The sequence below is a fragment of the Hemiscyllium ocellatum genome, chromosome 3 (assembly GCF_020745735.1).
Source record: "Hemiscyllium ocellatum isolate sHemOce1 chromosome 3, sHemOce1.pat.X.cur, whole genome shotgun sequence".
NCBI lineage: Eukaryota > Metazoa > Chordata > Chondrichthyes > Orectolobiformes > Hemiscylliidae > Hemiscyllium > Hemiscyllium ocellatum.
Window position 1 is genome coordinate 125,128,774 of NC_083403.1, and position 13,076 is coordinate 125,141,849.

Genomic DNA, 13,076 nt, shown 5'->3' on the forward strand with positions numbered 1-13,076 from the left:
TACTTCACCGTTTTTAAAATGCTTTCATTAATGAATGTTTGAATTGTAATAAATGCACGACGTATAATACCTCGAAGTATTCATACTCTGTTATGTCAGTTCGGAGTGAATATTCACTTTAATATTGTTTACTTTTTGAATAGAAATATCTCACTTGTCAGAATTTATCAGAATTTCATTTTCATTTATTTATGTCACAAATGTTTTGCTTAAAGCACTATTGGGACTATACAGCCTCACAATTCCAGTTTCTACAAGATTCTATTTCCATTACTGTGACATTCTGATAATAGGCAGCAATTGCAGAAAACATTTATGTGTTACAGCAAACACAGAAAACAGTGGTTTATTTCGAATCTTGGCAGTGCACAATAAGAGGAGCTGATATTTAATTTATTACTAACCAACTTGACGCTAAGCAAAATGTCTAACCAAAAAGACAATTAACGGAAGCTTTATATCTTTCTTTTATATTCACCTGCTATTGTTTCCTATGGAATACCATACAACTCCTCTCAAATTATCTCTAACTTTCAATGATGCATTTTCACTGACATTTTTATTTTAGGTTAGAGCCAATCACACCCTGAAAGAATAAAACATTACCTTTTGGTCTTTGTTTCACTTACTCATTGGTTTGTTTGTCTTAGCTGTTGCTAATTTTTCTCTGCCTCCTTTTTTTATGGTCATTTTGCACCTTACAGTATTTGTTTACCCCTTTTCAATGCTCTCTAATCAAAATAGTTTACTTTGCTTTTCCATCCAACTCTTTCACTCTTTACTAAGCAACTTCTATTAATTCCCCCATCTGCCTCTATAATTATTCATTGTGACCACTTAGCCTTATACTGAAACTTGTCATGTATTTTACTACATTATTAAAACTAATCTCAGTCCAAATAAATTTCCTCACAAGCACATGCTAAGTCTGATGTTTAGTTAAGTGTAAGAGTTCGTAATTTTTAATTGTATATAACTTATGCAACATTTTGTGCAATACAATTTAAGTATATGTTAACCATTATATTTTGTGTAAATAATGCTGGCATCAACTTGCAATGTTTTGTATCAATTAGTAACTTAAAAAGTTTGAATAAAGTGAAAAAAAGTGTGTAATGCCGACATTTGTATTCAATTTTGTTTTGCGTAAATTTATTTTCCAGTAAGGCACCACTTGTCTTTTCATTTATTTAATATTAAGTACATTTCCAATGTATTATTGTAACGTGAGTTATAGAACTATAGACTGAAAATAGTCTCAATGAAATTATGGCAAACAAGCAAGAGAACATAAACTTACCTTAGAGCCGAGTGGTTCCAGCAATTTGCTTCCAATTTTAGCATATGCAGTATTTTAATGTTTCCTTCACCTTGCTAGATATACTGGGAATCCTAAGTAATCCTTGAGCAAGATAAGCTTGAATTTTCTCCACAGGTGTGCATTAGGCACAACATTAACTTAGAGCTTTACAGTGCAATACAGGCCCTTCGGCCCTCGATGTTGCGCAACCTGCGAAATTAATCTGATCCTATCTAACTTGCACCATTCCATTATTAAGAATATGCATTTTGAGGAAACTATGCAACCTTTATTGTGAATTATACTAATGTGATTCAAAATGCATTCATAGAACCAAAAAGTGCAGTGCAAATCTCAATACGTATTCAAAACTTCAATAAAACACCATAACAATAACTTGGTTTCCTGCTACACTTTGAACACATCCCCTAAGCAAATGTAGTGTACTTTGTGAATGGGACCTATAGAAAAGTGAAGATTAAGGAGTGATCCTTAGAGCGATGTTGGATCACATGGAGTGTACACATTGGTGTCAATGAGTTGAGCTAAATGACTTGGTTTATCAGAATATTTAATGCTCGGAGTATGGTCAGAGATATTGAGATTTTGGGGTATATTGTACTGGCACACAAGATCCTTAAGGCTAAATATTTATTTTGAATTCAGATTGCAGACGGCTGGGGTGAAAACAGAGAAGAACTTCTAGTCTTTGATTTTTTTTCATATCAACTACTGTAAGAGTCAACATCAAGACAGTTCCAAAACCACAAAGATCATCAATGTCTACCTGCTGTAGATAGCACTATGCCCTTTGCAATTCTGGAAAGAGCAAGGTTCCAAAGGAGAGTGGTTGCCCTTGCCGACACCAATATTTGATTGATTTTGGCATCAAAGAATCCCAACAAACTCGAAGTCAATTTGACTTGAGGAAAACTCTCCACTGGTTGGTGTCATAGATCTCACAGTGATCAGTCTCAGTCTCATATGCATAGGTCATAACCCTAGACCACCTATGGACAAAGCATATACCTTTTTAAAAGAGGACTATTACAGTCAAAGGACTACGGTTGTAAATTCAGTGGTTATCTGCAAAGCTCCTGGAATGTCACTCTTGGTCAAGTGTGAAAGCAGCTTCAAAAGAGCTGAGAGAAAAGGGAGGAATGCACTACAAACTGAACCATAGCATCCTGGAAATTGTCTCAAACTAATAATACCTGTGGACTGGGTGAGAGACATTTCAATTTCTCCCCTTTCAAAAATTAACAAGAACATGTGTGCTAGTGGAAGAAGGTATCCTTATGGGCTGAGGTACTCTTGTGCAGTAGTCTGGTTTGAATGCTAGTGCACTGTGAAGGTCACATTTGAAAAACCACTCATTAGGCATTCCTCAATTGCAGGTAAGTCATTTTCCCTCTCAGACTCCTAGAACCCTGTTGATTAACAAGCCAGTCAAAAGGAAACAGCACAAGAAATGGATTGTCTCACTCTAAGTGTAGCCACTATCAAAATGAAACAGACAAAAGGGTTTCAACTAAATTGCAAAGCCAAGAATCCCAAAATTGACTATTTGACTATTAATGTTCCACGATAAATTCTTCACAAATGACACAGGGACTGATCTTTTAAGTGTCTGTTTTGGACTTACTCGTCCATTCGAATCTGTGTGAATGGATGTTGCATTATGATTTCTTCTTGCATCTAGGAGGACCGAATAAACACAGTTTCTCATATTTATGATTAACTTTGCTCCTTTTCAGTCTGGGAGAAAAGGCAGCCTTTGTAAATCAACCTTATTACAGTCAACTGAGGAGACAGGTGAATAAAGAAGGGAAGCCAGTACATCACTCCTCACCCAGGAACTTAATAATTTGGGGTATCCCATCTAGAATAATGATAATTTAGGGAACTTCACCCAGGGTCTGATCATAACAAATTAGGGACTCATCTGGGATCTAGTAACAAGGATAGTCTCCCAAGCCCAAAAATCTTCAGCTTCATTAATGACCTTCCCTGCCAAAAGATAAAAAATGGCAATGTTTGCTGATAATTGCAGAGTATTCAACACGGTTTGAAATTTTCCACATACTGAAACAGTTTGTGTTTCAAAGCAGCAAGACATAGACAACATTCAAATTTGGGCTAATAAACAGCAAATAATGTTTCCACTGTTTACGTACCAGGCAATAACCATCTTCAACTACATTTTTACTCCAACTATTTTTACAAATACATCAAAGACAAAAGGGTAATTAGGGAGAGAATAGGGCCCTGAAAGTTCAGCAAGGCGGCATGTGTGTGGAGCCGCAGGAAGTGGGGGAGATACTAAATGAGTATTTTGCATCAGTATTTAATATGGAAAAGGACATGGAAGATATAGAATGTTGGGAAATAGATGGTGACATCTTGCAAAATGTCCATATTGCAGAGGAGGAAGTGCTGGATGTCTTGAAATGCATTTGATCAAGTGTACCCTAGAACTCTGTGGGAAGCTAGGGAAGTGATTGCTGGGCCTCTTGCTGAGATATTTGTATCATTGATAGTCACAGGTGAGGTGCCAGAAGACTGGAGGTTGGCTAACATGGTGCCACTGTTTAAGAAAGGTGGTAAGGACAAGCCAGGGAACTACAGACCAGTGAGCCTGACATTGGTGATGGGCAAGTTGTTGGAGGGAATCCTGAGGGACAGGATTTACATGTATTTGGAAAGACAAGGACTGATTAGGGATAGTCAACATGGCTTTGAACATGGGAAATCATGTTTCACAAACTTGATCGAGTTTTTTGAAGTAACAAAGAGGATTGATGAAGGCAGAGTGATTGATGTGATATAAATGAACTTCAGTAAGGTGGGAGACTGGTTAGCAAGGTTAGATCACACGGAATACAGGGAGAACTAGCCATTTGGATACAGAACTGACTCAAAGGTAAAAGGCAGAGGTGGTGGCGGAGGGTTATTTTTCAGACTGGAGGCCAGTGACCAGTGGAGTGCCACAAGAATCGGTGCTGGGTCTACTACATTTCATAATTTATATAAATGATTTGAATGTAAGCATAAGAGGTACAGTTAGTAAGTTTGTAGATGACACCAAATTGGAGGTGTAGTGGGGATGCAATGGTAATGGAAGATTTGAGCTATAGGAGAGGTGTAATAGGCTAGGGTTGTATTCCCTGGAGCTTTAGAGGCTGAGGGATAACCTTATAGAGGTTTATAAGATCACGAGGGGCATAAATAGGATAAGTAGACAAAGTCTTTTCCCTGGGGTGAGGGGGGAAAGATATTAACGAGACCCAAGGGCAACTTTTTCATGTCAGTGTTGGAACGTGTATGGAATGAGCTGCCAGAGGAAGTGGTGAAGGCTAGTACAATTGCAACATTTAAAAGGTATCTGGAAGGGTATATGAATAGGAAGGGTTTTGAGGGATATGGCCAGGTGCTGGCAAGTGGGACTAGATTGGGTCTGGATATCTGGTCAGCATGGACAAGTTGGACCGAAGGGTCTGTTTCCGTGCTATACCTCTCTGTGACTCTGTAACTAGAACCTATCTAAACATCTACCCTCGACACTTAATAGTATTAACAGGGCTGAATCCCCCAGTGGCCATAAACGTAAATACTTTGCAAATACTTTGGCTACTTCAGAATTCTAATAATGGCTCCTGACAGTATTGTGTATATCCCTGCATCATTTGCACAAAGTAAAGGTGGCGGTCCCATAATCCATCTTCATTTCTGAAAGGTAGTTAGAGCCGGGCAACGAAACGGTGCCTTTGCCAGTGCCGGTAATGTCCGATGAAAGAATAAAATTAAACTTTCCCTTTCACTCACTGCGTAAAAGAGCCCCAGTGGCGTTTCCTAAACATTGCAATGGATGTGTCCCTGTTTTAGTTTTTGCAACCGCATTAAAACCCGCGTGCAGTAATTAACCTCGCGGGGGAAGGGAATCAGTGCCACGACTCTCTTAGGGGGACAGATGGAACCAAACCCTTCATCCCTTCCCTTATCCCACCAATGCAACTTCGACAACAAGACTATAAGGCCAGGTCGAGTCGCTATCACCTCAATACAAGAGGCAAACGGCAGCAAGGGGCCGCGTTCCAGCCGCTGCTGAGCAACAGTCCACCCGGCGTTGCATTACCACTGTACACCCCACTTAGCAATGGTTCACCCGGCGTTCCATTACCACTGTACCCCCCCCCCCACCCCACTTAGCAATGGTTCACCCGGCGTTCCATTACCATTATAACCCCCACTTAACAACGGTTCACCCGGAGTTCAATTACTACTGTACCCCCCACTTAACAACGGTTCACCCGGAGTTCCATTACTACTGTACCCCCCACTTTGCAACGGTTCACTCGGCGTTCCATTACCACTGTACCCCCCCCCCCACACACACACATATACACACACACACACACACACACACTTAGCAACGGTTCACCCGGTGTTCCATTACCACTGTACCCCTACTTAGCAACGGTTCACCCGGTGTTCCATTACCAATGTACCTCCCACTTAGCAACGGTTCACCCGGTGTTCCATTACCAATGTACCTCCCACTTAGCAACGATTCACCCGGCGTTCCATTACCACTGCATCCCCACTTAGCAACGGTTCACCCAGCGTTCCATTACCACTGTACCCCCACTTAGCAACGGTTCACCCGGGGTTCCATTGTTACTGTCCCGCTGACCGGTTCACCCGGTCTTCCACTGCCATTGTACACATTGCTTCTCCCCCACCCTACACACAGACAGATACACGTTCTCCCGGTTCGATGGTGGCTGGGGTTTCATTGGCCGCTGGTGCAGCAAGCGCAGCCCAGGAGGTGGGCTGGCTGGCGATGCTGGCAATGACGCAGCTAGTCGCCCATGGAGTGCAATCTGTGTCGCGTTTCTACTGCCGGGTGCAGCAAGTGCCACCTATGTAGACAATAGGGAAGCGAAGCAAACACACAGTCTCACGCACAAAGATACACAACACTCGAATTTGAGCAGAGTATCCGGGAGCGGAGAAAGAACAGGGCTTTACTGAACAGCTTTTGTTTCGACAGGTTTTGCAACTGAACCCCCAACTAAAGAGACAAAGGTGGGTCTAGTGTGTGTATGTTTGTGCGCGGAGTGGAATCTGAAATGATCCACGACTCCGGATCCGCTCTCATTACGGTTTATGCATTTGCCAACTTTATCTCCGAAATGGTCAGAAATGTGGTAAGCTTTTATTTTGAAACCAGGCGGACAACGAAGGAGGTTCTGCACCCATTGCTTTGTTTCCCTGCACCGAGATCGCGTCTAGCCAGTCAAAATCGCATATGTGTCACATTAGTACCAATACAGTACATGTACTTAGTTAAGATGACAGTCGGACGGACGTAGGCGAATTCGGCACAAAGGAACTGCTTGCCGTGATTTTTTTATTTTCTCTCTGAGTCCTTACTTGTCGCCTGACGTTGGCACTTAACCGTGTTCCAGTTGTAATGTTTGCGAAATCATAAGAGGTGGCGGTGCATCAGTGGTAAGCAGATTGCTACTTCGTACATTTCTCTTAAGCCAAAGACTTCCATTTCATCAGAATGCACCGAGTGCTTATTTAAGGAAATGCCTAGACGTTGTAGAATTGATTCCATTTTTAGCTTTAATTTGCAGATGTACTTAATGATCCAGGATGCGAGCTGCCAAATCCTTTCTAAAATCGGGCATATATAGTAGATTTCATCCCTGTCTTTCTAAATATTACAGATAATAGCATTGCTATTTTTGATATCATCCTGATTTTGTCACATATTTCGTTTTATACAAGTGATCAATTCATGGAAAATAACCAGACTTTAACGCCACTTGCTTCTTGTTTAGAGAGGTTCCTATATAGCTTGTGCATCATGGTCCATATATGGAGTTGTCAGTATCTATGGGTTATGTTTTGACATGAACAAATGTATTTTCACGAAATGAGTGAACATTTAGATATATAGTTTGTTATGTAGAATCCTCTTCAGGGAGAGGTAATTAATTTTGAACATTGGATAGACTACAGTTAAATCTTTAGCATGAGCTTGAATTTTAAAATCTATTCACACTGTTGAAAAGCAAACCTCACTTTAAAAAAATAAAATTCTTCCCTAAATATTCACAAGGGATGGTACTATCTTCGAGTATCTTATTTTTTATTCTGAAGGTGCAAGTCAGGGCAGGAAGTCTAAAGTGAAATCATGCATTTTTAAATGGATGTAGACAAGGACTCATGGAGGAGAAAGGTTAAAGTGAGTGCTTGGTTGGCACAAAGAGTCTGTTTCCGTGCTGTATGATTCTATAAGATTTTTAAAGAAAGGGAATTCAATTTAGGAGTTTGTGACTAAGGTTGCTGTCAGTTTTGCCACTGGTGTGACTGAAAAAGAGTCTGAAATAAGAAGACAGAATGGGAAGAGATGTCATACTTCATGAGGCAAGTATGAGGTATGGATGTAATTATGGGGGAATTTAGAAGATGAAGAGAATTTTATATTTAACATAATGTCAATAGATGACCAGAGTGTGAAGGTTTCAAAAAGGTTTAATTTTTTACAGTGAGAGACCTGATGATCTCCAATCTTGTAAATATTAACATTGTCTTGTTAGTGCTTGCTAGTATAACTACATTAAGTAACACACTCTCAATTTTGCCAGAGAAGGCTTGTGCGCTCCATATAGAGACACATGGTCTGACTGATTTGAAAGCTCAAAGCACCACTGTGCATTAACTAATAAACATGTCTTGCATCATTCATAACAGTGATATTCTAAATCTGGGGGGCAGTCTCTGCATCTCTGATAATGTGTTCATGGGAGTATATCCAGTGATTGTCCCAATATTCACTGTGATACTGAGGCTCAGAATTGTGCTGCTAGGAAAGTGTAAATGGCAGCTTCTATGAGCTTGGTTCGACATGACAGGGTTGAGTTAGACCAAGTTGATCTCAGTGCTCTTAGGTGGTTTACATATGGTGGTTTCATCAAAACATCTTTTAGAGTGTAAATGTTTATGAAAATCCTAATACATCAAGAATCTAATCTGGATTGTAAATAGTTTTTTTTCTTTCATAAGTGGTGACTCAGGAGAGTGGCAATCAAATGGATCAATTAAGTATGATGCTGTACTGTTTCTGTTAGTTACTGTTGCTCTTCAAATTAATCTTTGCAAAATTCCATCTTGGAAGCCAATGAAAATGACCATCAAAAAGCAGGGAAAATCTAAGCACCTCCACCTGATATTTGGGGGCATGTTTAGCTCAGTTAACTTGTTTGCATTGCAGAGTAATACCAACAGCACATGTTCAATTCCCACATTGACTGAAATTAGAGTGAAGGATTTTTGTTCTCAACCTCTATACTGGCCTGAGGTGAAGTGACCTTCAGATTAAATCACCACCAATCATTTATCTAATGTGGGAACAACCTTATGGTCTGGTAGGACTATGGTGATTTTACCTTTAGCCCCTACCATTACCATCCCAGGTGCCACTCTGTCTTAACAGAAGCAATGACTTAAATATTGTGGCTATTAGAGCATTTCAAAGGTTCGGTGTTCTGAAGCATGACTCATCTCTTGACTCCCCAAAGTCTTCTCAACATCTTTAGGGTTAGAAGTCAGGGAAGCTACTGAATGCATCCTATGTACCTAGATGGTACTGTTCCAAAAACATTAGAGGTTAAAGACCATCTAGTACAAAACAGCATTCCATCATGGACCTTAAGCATTCATTCCCTCCTTCACACACACAACTCTGATCTGTGTGTACCTTCTACAAGACACGCTATAGTAGCTCCTTCAATACCAGATCTAAACCCTTGACCCCAACCACATGAAATACTAAAAATCTCTGCAACAGAAAAAACCATTTGGCCCTTTGTGTTTGTGTAGCAGGAAAATAGCTATCTGGCCGAATTCCAATTTCTAAAACTTGTTCTGTGGCATTTCAAGTCCATATCCAAGTAAAAGGACAAGGACAGAAGGCATCTCCATGTTCCTCTCCAAGTCACATACCATTCTTACTCAGAAATATTCCTTTATTGTGGCTGAATCAAAATTCAGGAACTTGTTGTTTAACTACACTGTAGGATTGACTTCACTGTCTGGACTGCAGCAGCAAATGAAGTTAGCCCACCACCACCTACCTGAGAGCAATTACAGATGAACAATAAAAGCTCTCTTGTCAGTAATGTCCAAATCCCACAAATAAATAAACTACAATATATCAAAAGCCTATGCCTTCCCAATGGCTGCAAGAAGGTATGGTAGTACACAACAATGGGATGGATTTTTCTTAAATGAGTGATATTAAGCTAATTTAGGAAGATAGCATTGAGCAACATTTCAGTGATGATCTAATTAAGAAGATTCAAGGGCTTGAGCAATCTATTCCCATTCCCAGTGTTCTTCTTCTGTCAATAATATTTAAAAATTGAAAGTACTGGGTTCACCTTTGTAACATTTGCTCTAATATCAGATGTTAAATGAACACCCCATCTGGATACACAACATTCTGTGATTGAAGAACAGGAGAATATCCTTACCATTATTTATCCTTCAAGCAAAATCACAAAACAGATTGTCTGACCATTAACTCATTACTATTTATAGATATGTTGCTGATAGGGAAAATTTCCATCTCTCATATTACAATCATGACTACCCTTCCAATACTTCATTGTAATATTTTGAGGCAATGAAAGGCAGTATATAAACAAAAGTCATTTTATGAACCTCATAATTTTTTCTGTCTTTTTTTTTAAGAACATCTCACATTATTATTAAACAGTATGCTTTCCAACTTGCTGTGAGTGATACCACAGGAGATTGATTAGTGTCATGTTCTACTGTTTTAAATAAAATTCAAGCCTATGTGTGAACAGGTGGCGAGACAGCCGAGTGTCTCATACATGCATTATAATACACTTTTACGTCATGGCTCAGACATGTCACTGACTAAGGTCAGACTACTAGCAGCACATTCTGAGCCCCAGGAAAAGATGGATCTTTACTGGCGTAAGATTTACAGAGGCAAGTAATTTATAATGTGAAGTGCATTTTGTGAGCAAAATGTGTGCTTCGGAAATGGCACCAGTGGTTGCACTGTTAATTTGTTTCTATCTCTTGAATTGCCAACAGCCTGGCCTACAGAAAGCTGAAGCAGGATCTCTGTGGATACTGCAATCCAAACAAAATTCTGAAAGGCACTTCTGTGAGATTTTCTTCAGCACTTGTTTTTCTTTGCTTTTTCTATCTCTCTTTTGATCATCATAATCATAGAATTATAGTCGGAAGTACAGTGAATTATTATTTCCCTTTTTTGCTGAAATGCCAATTTAGAAATAGCAGGCATTAAGAATAACTTGGTACAACAGCAACTGTGGTGTCCATTGGAAAGTTTTCTTCAGGCATTATGCACAGGGAAATTTCCACTCCATGAATCAAAAATGTGTTGCTTGTCAAACATTAAAGGTTTGTGCTTTGCCACTGTTAGAATTTCTGTAAAATACCTAATTAGGGAATAATAAACGTTATGGTATGTTATTGGAGCTGTACTAAGGGGACTGACCAAGGTAACTGGTTATTTTGACAAAATCCAAAACAGAGTTCTCGGTACTTGCAAGTCACTGCTTGATATGATAGCCTTCATGTAAGCTTGCAATTGAGTTAATTATTGGAAATTGCAGGGTTTAAACATTATCCTTGTATAGTAATTTTAAACAAATACAAGTAACCCTGCAAATTTTCTCACTGACACAATAGCAACTTGTCTGAACTTTAAACTTAAAGGCTTTATTGAGGTCAGAGCTGGTGTACACAACTTGAATTGAAAGGAGGTGCTGGGTACTAAGACTGTCTAACAGAATATATTGAAGCTAGTATTTAATGTTTGAGCTAATGTTAAACATGGAAATGGGTCATTTCATTTCTCTTCCAGTCTGTTGTCTTTGCTCTCCTTTTGTTCATTTATTTAGCTAATTTTCTTGCTAAATTTCATTCTACACTGCTTTACTTCCTATCTCTATATCTTCCTATTGCAAAGAGGAATTGGGAACTTTTAGTCTGGAACATTAGAAGTAACTCTTCCACTAGCACCAGAAATAAGTGAGTTGGATGTCGAGTTTTGGATTTTCATGCTAAGACCCTAGCTGTGTGATATTTAAAGTCTATACCTACAGACACTGAAATATGATGAACATAAGATAATTTTTTCTAGTTGAACTTTATGTCCATAGTAATGCGTGTACAATACTAAAAGTGTATGTGAAGATTGAGAAGCTATAATAAATTTTATGCAGACAAAGCTAAAATTAAATTACAAATACACTCCTTGAAAGGAGTCACATAAATGGTACACCATTTCATTGAAGCCACATGCTTTATTATCATACTCCTTGGCACAAGATGTCAAATATGCTAGATCTTTAACTGAGATGCTTGCACACCTTAAGCCTTATTCAGTCACATATCCTGATCACCTGTGATATCCTGGACCTACATTTTCTCCCGCACCAAACTTATTGCACCCCCCACACTCCACCTATCCTCAACTTTCAGTAAATTCGATGGCATGCAGTGCAATAGAGCACTTGCACAAAATTGGTTTTGTTTTGAATACCCAAGAATAAATATTTCAATGAGTCCTTCCCTGAACAAGCTAGATGCAAGTACTGCAGTAAAATAATGTGATATATCGTATTGGTTCATTCTGCTTGAGAGGAATGGAATGGCTTGAAATTTGAGGTAGGCATTTAGAATAACTCTCCGGTTTCACATTAATCTGCATTTTAGGGATATTTCAGTGCATAATTACAGACATAACAGGCATATCCTTTGACAGACAGAAGTATTATTATGGTGTAACCCAATACTTGTGCTGATTATCATCTGATTATTAACCACTACCCTGCTATGATTACCTTTCTCTCTTCATTTCATTGTATGAATGAAAATACACACAAAGTGTGGACACTAAAATTAATGCTGTTTGCATGGAAGGAGAAATTTATATTTTGTTACAGCTTATTGTTTATATGGCACATATTTCTGACCTCCTTCATTCTATCCTTTACAGCTGCTTTTAAGTATCAATTTGCTGTTTTCTGTGCATTTTTAAAATCCCTGCTACTCCTTTCTTGCTTCTCTTTTTTGTTTACCTTGATTTTACTCTTGACTTCCTGTTTTGTGCAATCCCAAGGTAATTGCACCACAGTGAACTAGTTAAGAGATTTTGTGACCATATACCCAGTCTTTTGTATGTAGTCTGAGAATCTTGAATCAGTTACCCTAGTTTTTTTCAGAACATTAATTCTGTGTCCGTATTGCTACCAGGAATGCAATATAAGTACAAGGATTTAGATTGCGATGAAATTGTCATTAATTTAAAGGAGATGCTGAATTGGATCAGAACCAAAGATAAAGCCATTCAAGTAAAAACCGAAAAATTGCAGATGCTTTAAATCAGAAACAAAAACAGAATTTGTTGGAAAAGCTCAGCAGGTCTGGCAGCATCTGTGTAGAGAAATCAGAGGTAACGTTTCGGATAGAGTAGCCCTTTCTTAGAACCATTCAACATGTTAGAAATACAAAATTTCATGTGCATAAATTGAAGTATTAACAGTCTGAATTCAAAGGTTTCCAAATCAGGTGTTTTAAAAATTTTCTTTCTAAGGGCCCTTTCTTGTGTTGAAAAGTTCCACTAATCTGCTATAGTACAACAGAAGTTTATGTAATGTTTTTTCTACATAAAATTTGATATGCACATCAAATA

At 38.8% G+C, this 13,076-nt stretch overlaps 1 protein-coding gene across 3 annotated transcripts in view; it reads left to right on the top strand.

The window, feature by feature from the left end:
* The first annotated feature begins 6,166 nt into the window (after positions 1–6,166).
* The window catches only part of rnf144aa (ring finger protein 144aa), a 76,526-nt gene continuing 69,616 nt past the window's right edge, over positions 6,167–13,076 (top strand). For all 3 annotated transcript variants that reach the window (XM_060853185.1, XM_060853196.1, XM_060853204.1), the window contains exon 1: positions 6,167–6,388. The gene's annotated coding sequence lies outside the window, so the exon portion shown is untranslated. The remainder of the gene's footprint in view (positions 6,389–13,076) is intronic.